This window comes from Chamaea fasciata, unplaced genomic scaffold, assembly GCF_029207755.1.
Source record: "Chamaea fasciata isolate MVZ Bird 193981 ecotype frontalis unplaced genomic scaffold, bChaFas1.0.hap1 SCAF_213, whole genome shotgun sequence".
NCBI classification, from domain to species: domain Eukaryota; kingdom Metazoa; phylum Chordata; class Aves; order Passeriformes; family Sylviidae; genus Chamaea; species Chamaea fasciata.
The window spans coordinates 48,859-59,158 of NW_027094298.1; positions in this window are offsets into that span (position 1 = coordinate 48,859).

Genomic DNA, 10,300 nt, shown 5'->3' on the forward strand with positions numbered 1-10,300 from the left:
CACTCCAGGGACAGTTAGGGTTCCAGCTTCTGGATGCTTGGATCTGGCAGAAGTCCTGTGCTGAACTTATTTTTATCAGTTCGCAGCCCACTCTGTGGCCGAGAGTTCTGTGCAGGAACGGTGGGTCTTTTCTGTGGAAAGCTAAACTCACCCCTCCACGTTCCTGATGTCAGTTTGCAGGGGGTGTTTGGCAGTCTAAGGGCAGCTAGGGTTTCAGCTTCATGGCAGCTTGGTTGTGGGAGTAAGTACACTGTTCAGAATTCTAAGTGGCAGAAGCCCACTCCTGGACACAGAGCTCTGTGCAGGAACTGTGGCTCTCTTCTGTGGGAAGCTATTCTCACCGACTAAGTTCCTAATGTCAGGTTGTAGGAGACATTGGGCACTCGCAGGACACTTAGCGTTCCAGCTTCTGGGAGCTTGGATATGGGAGAAGTGCAGCAGTGTTCAGAATTGTAAGTGGCAGAAGCCCACTCCCGGGCACAGAGCTCTGTGCAGGAACAGTGGCTCTCTTCTGTGGGAAGCTATACTCACCCCCTAAGTTCCTAATGGCAGGTTGTAGGAGACATTGGGCACTCCAGGGACAGTTAGGGTTCCAGCTTCTGACAGCTTGGTTCTGGGAGTAATGTGCACTGTTCAGAATTCTAAGTGGCAGAAGCCCACTCCCGGGCACAGAGCTCTGTGCAGGAACGGTGGGTCTTTTCTGTGGGAAACTAAACTCACCCCTCCAAGTTCCTGATGTCAGTTTGCATGGGGTGCTTGGCAGTCTAAGGGCAGCTAGGGTTTCAGCTTCATGGCAGCTTGGTTGTGGCAGTAAGTACACTGTTCAGAATTCTAAGTGGCAGAAGCCCACTCCCGGGTACAGAGCTCTGTGCAGGAACAGTGGCTCTCTTCTGTGGGAAGCTAAACTCACCCCCCTAAGTTCCTAATGTCAGGTCGTAGGAGACATTGGGCACTCGCAGGACAGTTAGGGTTCCAGCTTCTGGGAGCTTGGCTATGGGAGAAGTGCAGCAGTGTTCAGAATTCTAAGTGGCAGAAGCCCACTCCGGGGCACAGAGCTCTGTGCAGGAACAGCGGCTCTCTTCTGTGGGAAGCTATACTCACCGACTAAGTTCCTGATGTCAGGTTGTAGGAGACATTGGGCACTCCAAGGACAGTTAGGGTTCCAGCTTCTGACAGCTTGGTTCTGGGAGTAATGTGCACTGTTCAGAATTCTAAGTGGCAGAAGCCCACTTTGGGACACAGAGCTCTGTGCAGGAACTGTGGGTCTTTTCTGTGGGAAACTAAACTCCCCCCAGCAGGTTCCTGATGTCAGGCTGTAGGAGACATTTGGCGCTCCAAGGCTAGTAAGGGTTCCAGCTTCTGGATGCTTGGATCTGGCAGAAGTCCTGTGCTGAACTTATTTTTATCAGTTAGCAGCCCACTCCGTGGCCGAGAGTTCTATGCAGGAACGGTGGGTCTTTTCTGTGGGAAGCTATACTCACCGACTAAGTTCCTAATGTCAGGTTGTAGGAGACATTTGGCGCTCCAAGGCCAGTTAGGGTTCCAGCTTCTGGATGCTTGGATCTGGCAGAAGTCCTGTGCTGAACTTATTTTTATCAGTTAGCAGCGCACTCCGTGGCTGAGAGTTCTGTGCAGGAACGGTGGGTCTTTTCTGTGGAAAGCTAAACTCACCCCTCCAAGTTCCTGATGTCAGTTTGCAGGGGGTGTTTGGCAGTCTAAGGGCAGCTAGGGTTTCAGCTTCATGGCAGCTTGGTTGTGGGAGTGAGTACACTGTTCAGAATTCTAAGTGGCAGAAGCCCACTCCCGGGTACAGAGCTCTGTGCAGGAACAGTGGCTCTCTTCTGTGGGAAGCTATGCTCACCGACTAAGTTCCTAATGTCAGGTTGTAGGAGACATTGGGCACTCCAAGGACAGTTAGGGTTCCAGCTCCTGGATGCTTGGATTTGGCAGAAGTCCTGTGCTGAACTTATTTTTATCAGTTAGCAGCCCACTCCGTGGCCGAGAGTTCTGTGCAGGAACGGTGGGTCTTTTCTGTGGGAAGCTATACTTACCGACTAAGTTCCTAATGTCAGGTTGTAGGAGACATTGGGCACTCCAAGGACAGTTAGCGTTCCAACTTCTGACAGCTTGGTTCTGGGAGTAATGTGCACTGTTCAGAATTCTAAGTGGCAGAAGCCCACTCCCGGGCACAGAGCTCTGTGCAGGAACGGTGGGTCTTTTCTGTGGGAAACAAAACTCACCCCAGCAGGTTCCTGATGTCAGGCTGTAGGAGACATTTGGCACTCCAAGGCCAGTAAGGGTTCCAGCTTCTGGATGCTTGGATCTGGCAGAAGTCCTGTGCTGAACTTATTTTTATCAGTTAGCAGCGCACTCCGTGGCCGAGAGTTCTGTGCAGGAACGGTGGGTCTTTTCTGTGGAAAGCCAAACTCACCCCTCCAAGTTCCTGATGTCAGTTTGCAGGGGGTGTTTGGCAGTCTAAGGGCAGCTAGGGTTTCAGCTTCATGGCAGCTTGGTTGTGGGAGTAAGTACACTGTTCAGAATTCTAAGTGGCAGAAGCCCACTCCCGGGCACAGAGCTCTGTGCAGGAACATTGGCTCTCTTCTGTGGGAAGCTAAACTCACCGACTAAGTTCCTAATGTCAGGTTGTAGGAGACATTGGGCACTCCAAGGACAGTTAGGGTTCCAGCTTCTGGGAGCTTGGATATGGGAGAAGTGCAGCAGTGTTCAGAATTCTAAGTGGCAGAAGCCCACTTCCGGGCACAGAGCTCTGTTCAGGAACAGTGCCTCTCTTCTGTGGGAAGCTAAACTCACCCCCTAAGTTCCTGATGTCAGGTTGTAGGAGACATTGGGCACTCCAGGGACAGTTAGGGTTCCAGCTTCTGGATGCTTGGATCTGGCAGAAGTCCTGTGCTGAACTTATTTTTATCAGTTCGCAGCCCACTCTGTGGCCGAGAGTTCTGTGCAGGAACGGTGGGTCTTTTCTGTGGAAAGCTAAACTCACCCCTCCACGTTCCTGATGTCAGTTTGCAGGGGGTGTTTGGCAGTCTAAGGGCAGCTAGGGTTTCAGCTTCATGGCAGCTTGGTTGTGGGAGTAAGTACACTGTTCAGAATTCTAAGTGGCAGAAGCCCACTCCTGGACACAGAGCTCTGTGCAGGAACAGCGGCTCTCTTCTGTGGGAAGCTATTCTCACCGACTAAGTTCCTAATGTCAGGTTGTAGGAGACATTGGGCACTCCAGGGACAGTTAGGGTTCCAGCTTCTGACAGCTTGGTTCTGGGAGTTATGTGCACTGTTCAGAATTCTAAGTGGCAGAAGCCCACTCCCGGGCACAGAGCTCTGTGCAGGAACGGTGGGTCTTTTCTGTGGGAAACTAAACTCACCCCTCCAAGTTCCTGATGTCAGTTTGCATGGGGTGCTTGGCAGTGTAAGGGCAGCTAGGGTTTCAGCTTCATGGCAGCTTGGTTGTGGGTGTAAGTACACTGTTCAGAATTCTAAGTGGCAGAAGCCCACTCCTGGGCACAGAGGTCTGTGCAGGAACATTGGCTCTCTTCTGTGGGAAGCTATACTCACCGACTAAGTTCCTAATGTCAGGCTGTAGGAGACATTGGGCACTCCAAGGACAGTTAGGGTTCCAGCTTCATGGCAGCTTGGTTCTGGGAGTAATGTGCACTGTTCAGAATTCTAAGTGGCAGAAGCCCACTCCGGGACACAGAGCTCTGTGCAGGAACTGTGGGTCTTTTCTGTGGGAAACTAAACTCACCCCAGCAGGTTCCTGATGTCAGGCTGTAGGAGACATTTGGCGCTCCAAGGACAGTAAGGGTTCCAGCTTTTGGATGCTTGGATCTGGCAGAAGTCCTGTGCTGAACTTATTTTTATCAGTTAGCAGCCCACTCCGTGGCCGAGAGTTCTATGCAGGAACGGTGGGTCTTTTCTGTGGGAAGCTATACTCACCGACTAAGTTCCTAATGTCAGGTTGTAGGAGACATTTGGCGCTCCAAGGCCAGTTAGGGTTCCAGCTTCTGGATGATTGGATCTGGCAGAAGTCCTGTGCTGAACTTATTATTATCAGTTAGCAGCCCACTCCGTTGCCGAGAGTTCTGTGCAGGAACTGTGGGTCTCTTCTGTGGGTAGCTAAACTCACCCCCTGAAGTTCCTAATGTCAGGTTGTAGGAGACATTGGGCACTCGCAGGACAGTTAGGGTTCCAGCTTCTGGGAGCTTGGTTCTGGGAGTAATGTGCACTGTTCAGAATTCTAAGTGGCAGAAGCCCACTCCGGGACACAGAGCTCTGTGCAGGAACTGTGGGTCTTTTCTGTGGGAAACTAAACTCACCCCAGCAGGTTCCTGATGTCAGGCTGTAGAAGACATTTGGCACTCCAAGGCCAGTAAGCGTTCCAGCTTCTGGATGCTTGGATCTGGCAGAAGTCCTGTGCTGAACTTATTTTTATCAGTTAGCAGCGCACTCCGTGGCTGAGAGTTCTGTGCAGGAACGGTGGGTCTTTTCTGTGGAAAGCTAAACTCACCCCTCCAAGTTCCTGATGTCAGTTTGCAGGGGATGTTTGGCAGTCTAAGGGCAGCTAGGGTTTCAGCTTCATGGCAGCTTGGTTGTGGGAGTAAGTACACTGTTCAGAATCCTAAGTGGCAGAAGCCCACTCCCGGGCACAGAGCTCTGTGCAGGAACAGCGGCTCTCTTCTGTGGGAAGCTATACTCACCGACTAAGTTCCTAATGTCAGGTTGTAGGAGACATTGGGCACGCCAAGGACAGTAAGGGTTCCCGCTTCTGGGAGCTTGGATATGGGAGAAGTGCAGCAGTGTTCAGAATTCTAAGTGGCAGAAGCCCACTCCCGGGCACAGAGCTCTGTGCAGGAACAGTGCCTCTCTTCTGTGGGAAGCTAAACTCACCCCCTAAGTTCCTGATGTCAGGTTGTAGGAGACATTGGGCACTCCAGGGACAGTTAGGGTTCCAGCTTCTGGATGCTTGGATCTGGCAGAAGTCCTGTGCTGAACTTATTTTTATCAGTTCGCAGCCCACTCTGTGGCCGAGAGTTCTGTGCAGGAACGGTGGGTCTTTTCTGTGGAAAGCTAAACTCACCCCTCCACGTTCCTGATGTCAGTTTGCAGGGGGTGTTTGGCAGTCTAAGGGCAGCTAGGGTTTCAGCTTCATGGCAGCTTGGTTGTGGGAGTAAGTACACTGTTCAGAATTCTAAGTGGCAGAAGCCCACTCCTGGACACAGAGCTCTGTGCAGGAACTGTGGCTCTCTTCTGTGGGAAGCTATTCTCACCGACTAAGTTCCTAATGTCAGGTTGTAGGAGACATTGGGCACTCGCAGGACACTTAGCGTTCCAGCTTCTGGGAGCTTGGATATGGGAGAAGTGCAGCAGTGTTCAGAATTGTAAGTGGCAGAAGCCCACTCCCGGGCACAGAGCTCTGTGCAGGAACAGTGGCTCTCTTCTGTGGGAAGCTATACTCACCCCCTAAGTTCCTAATGTCAGGTTGTAGGAGACATTGGGCACTCCAGGGACAGTTAGGGTTCCAGCTTCTGACAGCTTGGTTCTGGGAGTAATGTGCACTGTTCAGAATTCTAAGTGGCAGAAGCCCACTCCCGGGCACAGAGCTCTGTGCAGGAACGGTGGGTCTTTTCTGTGGGAAACTAAACTCCCCCCAGCAGGTTCCTGATGTCAGGCTGTAAGAGACATTTGGTGCTCCAAGGCTAGTAAGGGTTCCAGCTTCTGGATGCTTGGATCTGGCAGAAGTCCTGTGCTGAACTTATTTTTATCAGTTAGCAGCCCACTCCGTGGCCGAGAGTTCTATGCAGGAACGGTGGGTCTTTTCTGTGGGAAGCTATACTCACCGACTAAGTTCCTAATGTCAGGCTGTAGGAGACATTTGGCGCTCCAAGGCCAGTTAGGGTTCCAGCTTCTGGATGATTGGATCTGGCAGAAGTCCTGTGCTGAACTTATTATTATCAGTTAGCAGCCCACTCCGTTGCCGAGAGTTCTGTGCAGGAACTGTGGGTCTCTTCTGTGGGTAGCTAAACTCACCCCCTGAAGTTCCTAATGTCAGGTTGTAGGAGACATTGGGCACTCGCAGGACAGTTAGGGTTCCAGCTTCTGGGAGCTTGGCTATGGGCGAAGTGCAGCAGTGTTCAGAATTCTAAGTGGCAGAAGCCCACTTCCGGGCAAAGAACTCTGTGCAGGAACAGTGGTTCTCTTCTGTGGGAAGCTATACTCACCCCCTAAGTTCCTAATGGCAGGTTTTAGGAGACATTGGGCACTCCAAGGACAGTTAGGGTTCCAGCTTCTGACAGCTTGGTTCTGGGAGTAATGTGCACTGTTCAGAATTCTAAGTGGCAGAAGCCCACTCCGGGACACAGAGCTCTGTGCAGGAACTGTGGGTCTTTTCTGTGGGAAACTAAACTCACCCCAGCAGGTTCCTGATGTCAGGCTGTAGGAGACATTTGGCACTCCAAGGCCAGTAAGGGTTCCAGCTTCTGGATGCTTGGATCTGGCAGAAGTCCTGTGCTGAACTTATTTTTATCAGTTAGCAGCGCACTCCGTGGCTGAGAGTTCTGTGCAGGAACGGTGGGTCTTTTCTGTGGAAAGCTAAACTCACCCCTCCAAGTTCCTGATGTCAGTTTGCAGGGGGTGTTTGGCAGTCTAAGGGCAGGTAGGGTTTCAGCTTCATGGCAGCTTGGTTGTGGGAGTGAGTACACTGTTCAGAATTCTAAGTGGCAGAAGCCCACTCCCGGGTACAGAGCTCTGTGCAGGAACTGTGGCTCTCTTCTGTGGGAAGCTATGCTCACCGACTAAGTTCCTAATGTCAGGTTGTAGGAGACATTGGGCACTCGCAGGACAGTTAGGGTTCCAGCTTCTGGGAGCTTGGCTATGGGGGAAGTGCAGCAGTGTTCAGAATTCTAAGTGGCAGAAGCCCACTTCCGGGCACAGAACTCTGTGCAGGAACAGTGGCTCTCTTCTGTGGGAAGCTATACTCACCGACTAAGTTCCTAATGTCAGGTTTTAGGAGACATTGGGCACTCCAAGGACAGTTAGGGTTCCAGCTCCTGGATGCTTGGATTTGGCAGAAGTCCTGTGCTGAACTTATTTTTATCAGTTAGCAGCCCACTCCGTGGCCGAGAGTTCTGTGCAGGAACGGTGGGTCTTTTCTGTGGGAAGCTATACTTACCGACTAAGTTCCTAATGTCAGGTTGTAGGAGACATTGGGCACTCCAAGGACAGTTAGCGTTCCAACTTCTGACAGCTTGGTTCTGGGAGTAATGTGCACTGTTCAGAATTCTAAGTGGCAGAAGCCCACTCCCGGGCACAGAGCTCTGTGCAGGAACGGTGGATCACTTCTGTGGGAAGTTAAAGTCACTCCTCCAAGTTCCTGATGTCGGTTTGCAGGAGGTGTTTGGCAGTCTAAGGGCAGCTAGGGTTTCAGCTTCATGGCAGCTTGGTTGTGGGAGTAAGTACACTGTTCACAATTCTAAGTGGCAGAAGCCCAGTCCCGGGCACAGAGCTCTGTGCAGGAACAGTGGCTCTCTTCTGTGGGAAGCTATACTTACCGACTAAGTTCCTAATGTCAGGCTGTAGGAGACATTGGGCACTCCAAGGACAGTTAGGGTTCCAGCTTCTGACAGCTTGGTTCTGGGAGTAATGTGCACTGTTCAGAATTCTAAGTGGCAGAAGCCCACTCCCGGGCACAGAGCTCTGTGCAGGAACTGTGGGTCTCTTCTGTGGGAAACTAAACTCCCCCCAGCAGGGTCCTGATGTCAGGCTGTAGGAGACATTTGGCACTCCAAGGACAGTTAGGGTTCCAGCTTCTTGATGCTTGGATCTGGCAGAAGTCCTGTGCTGAACTTATTTTTATCAGTTAGCAGCCCAGTCCGTGGCCGAGAGTTCTGTGCAGGAACGGTGGGTCTTTTCTGTGGAAAGCTAAACTCACCCCTCCAAGTTCCTGATGTCAGTTTGCAGGGGGTGTTTGGCAGTCTAAGGGCAGCTAGGGTTTCAGCTTCATGGCAGCTTGGTTGTGGGAGTAAGTACACTGTTCAGAATTCTAAGTGGCAGAAGCCCACTCCCGGGCACAGAGCCCTGTGCAGGAACAGTGGCTCTCTTCTGTGGGAAGCTAAACTCACCCCCCGAAGTTCCTAATGTCAGGTCGTAGAAGACATTGGGCACTCGCAGGACAGTTAGGGTTCCAGCTTCTGGGAGCTTGGCTATGGGAGAAGTGCAGCAGTGTTCAGAATTCTAAGTGGCAGAAGCCCAGTCCCGGGCACAGAGCTCTGTGCAGGAACAGTGGCTCTCTTCTGTGGGAAGCTATACTCACCCCAGCAGGTTCCTGATGTCAGGCTGTAGGAGACATTTGGCGCTCCAAGGCCAGTTAGGGTTCCAGCTTCTGGATGCTTGGATCTGGCAGAAGTCCTGTGCAGAACTTATTTTTTTCAGTTCGCAGCCCACTCCGTGGCCGAGAGTTCTGTGCAGGAACGGTGGGTCTTTTCTGTGGAAAGCTAAACTCACCCCTCCAAGTTCCTGATGTCAGTTTGCAGGGGGTGTTTGGCAGTCTAAGGGTAGCTAGGGTTTCAGCTTCATGGCAGCTTGGTTGTGGGAGTAAGTACACTGTTCAGAATTCTAAGTGGCAGAAGCCCACTCCCGGGCACAGAGCCCTGTGCAGGAACAGTGGCTGTCTTCTGTGGGAAGCTATACTCACCGACTAAGTTCCTAATGTCAGGTTGTAGGAGACATTGGGCACTCGCAGGACAGTTAGGGTTCCAGCTTTTGGATGCTTGGATCTGGCAGAAGTCCTGTGCGGAACTTATTTTTTTCAGTTCATAGCCCACTCCGTGGCCGAGAGTTCTGTGCAGGAACGGTGGGTCTTTTCTGTGGAAAGCTAAACTCACCCCTCCAAATTCCTGATGTCAGTTTGCAGGGGGTGTTTGGCAGTCTAAGGGCAGCTAGGGTTTCAGCTTCATGGCAGCTTGGTTGTGGGAGTAAGTACACTGTTCAGAATTCTAAGTGGCAGAAGCCCACTCCCGGGCACAGAGCTCTGTGCAGGAACAGTGGCTCTCTTCTGTGGGAAGCTATACTCACCGACTAAGTTCGTGATGTCAGGCTGTAGGAGACATTTGGCGCTCCAAGGCCAGTTAGGGTTCCAGCTTCTGGATGCTTGGATCTGGCAGAAGTCCTGTGCTGAACTTATTTTTATCAGGTAGCAGCCCACTCCGTGGCCGAGAGTTCTGTGAAGGAACGGTGGGTCTTTTCTGTGGGAAGCTATACTCACCGACTACGTTCCTAATGTCAGGTTGTAGGAGACATTGGGCACTCCAAGGACAGTTAGGGTTCCAGCTTCTGACAGCTTGGTTCTGGGAGTAATGTGCACTGTTCAGAATTCTAAGTCGCAGAAGCCCACTCCGGGACACCGAGCTCTGTGCAGGAACTGTGGGTCTTTTCTCTGGGAAACTAAACTCACCCCAGCAGGTTCCTGATGTCAGGCTGTAGGAGACATTTGGCACTCCAAGGCCAGTAAGGGTTCCAGCTTCTGGATGCTTGGATCTGGCAGAAGTCCTGTGCTGAACTTATTTTTATCAGTTAGCAGCGCACTCCGTGGCCGAGAGTTCTGTGCAGGAACGGTGGGTCTTTTCTGTGGAAAGCTAAACTCACCCCTCCAAGTTCCTGATGTCAGTTTGCAGGGGGTGTTTGGCAGTCTAAGGGCAGCTAGGGTTTCAGCTTCATGGCAGCTTGGTTGTGGGAGTGAGTACACTGTTCAGAATTCTAAGTGGCAGAAGCCCACTCCCGGGTACAGAGCTCTGTGCAGGAACAGTGGCTCTCTTCTGTGGGAAGCTATACTCACCGACTAAGTTCCTAATGTCAGGTTGTAGGAGACATTGGGCACTCGCAGGACAGTTAGGGTTCCAGCTTTTGGATGCTTGGATCTGGTAGAAGTCCTGTGCAGAACTTATTTTTTTCAGTTCGCAGCCCACTCCGTGGCCGAGAGTTCTGTGCAGGAACGGTGGGTCTTTTCTGTGGAAAGCTAAATTCACCCCTCCAAGTTCATGATGTCAGTTTGCAGGGGGTGTTTGGCAGTCTAAGGGCAGCTAGGGTTTCAGCTTCATGGCAGCTTGGTTGTGGGAGTAAGTACACTGTTCAGAATTCTAAGTGGCAGAAATCCACTCCGGGACACAGAGCTCTGTGCAGGAACTGTGGGTCTCTTCTGTGGGAAGCTAAACTCACCCCCTGAAGTTCCTAATGTCAGGTTGTAGGAGACATTGGGCACTCGCAGGACAGTTAGGGTTCCAGCTTCTGGGAG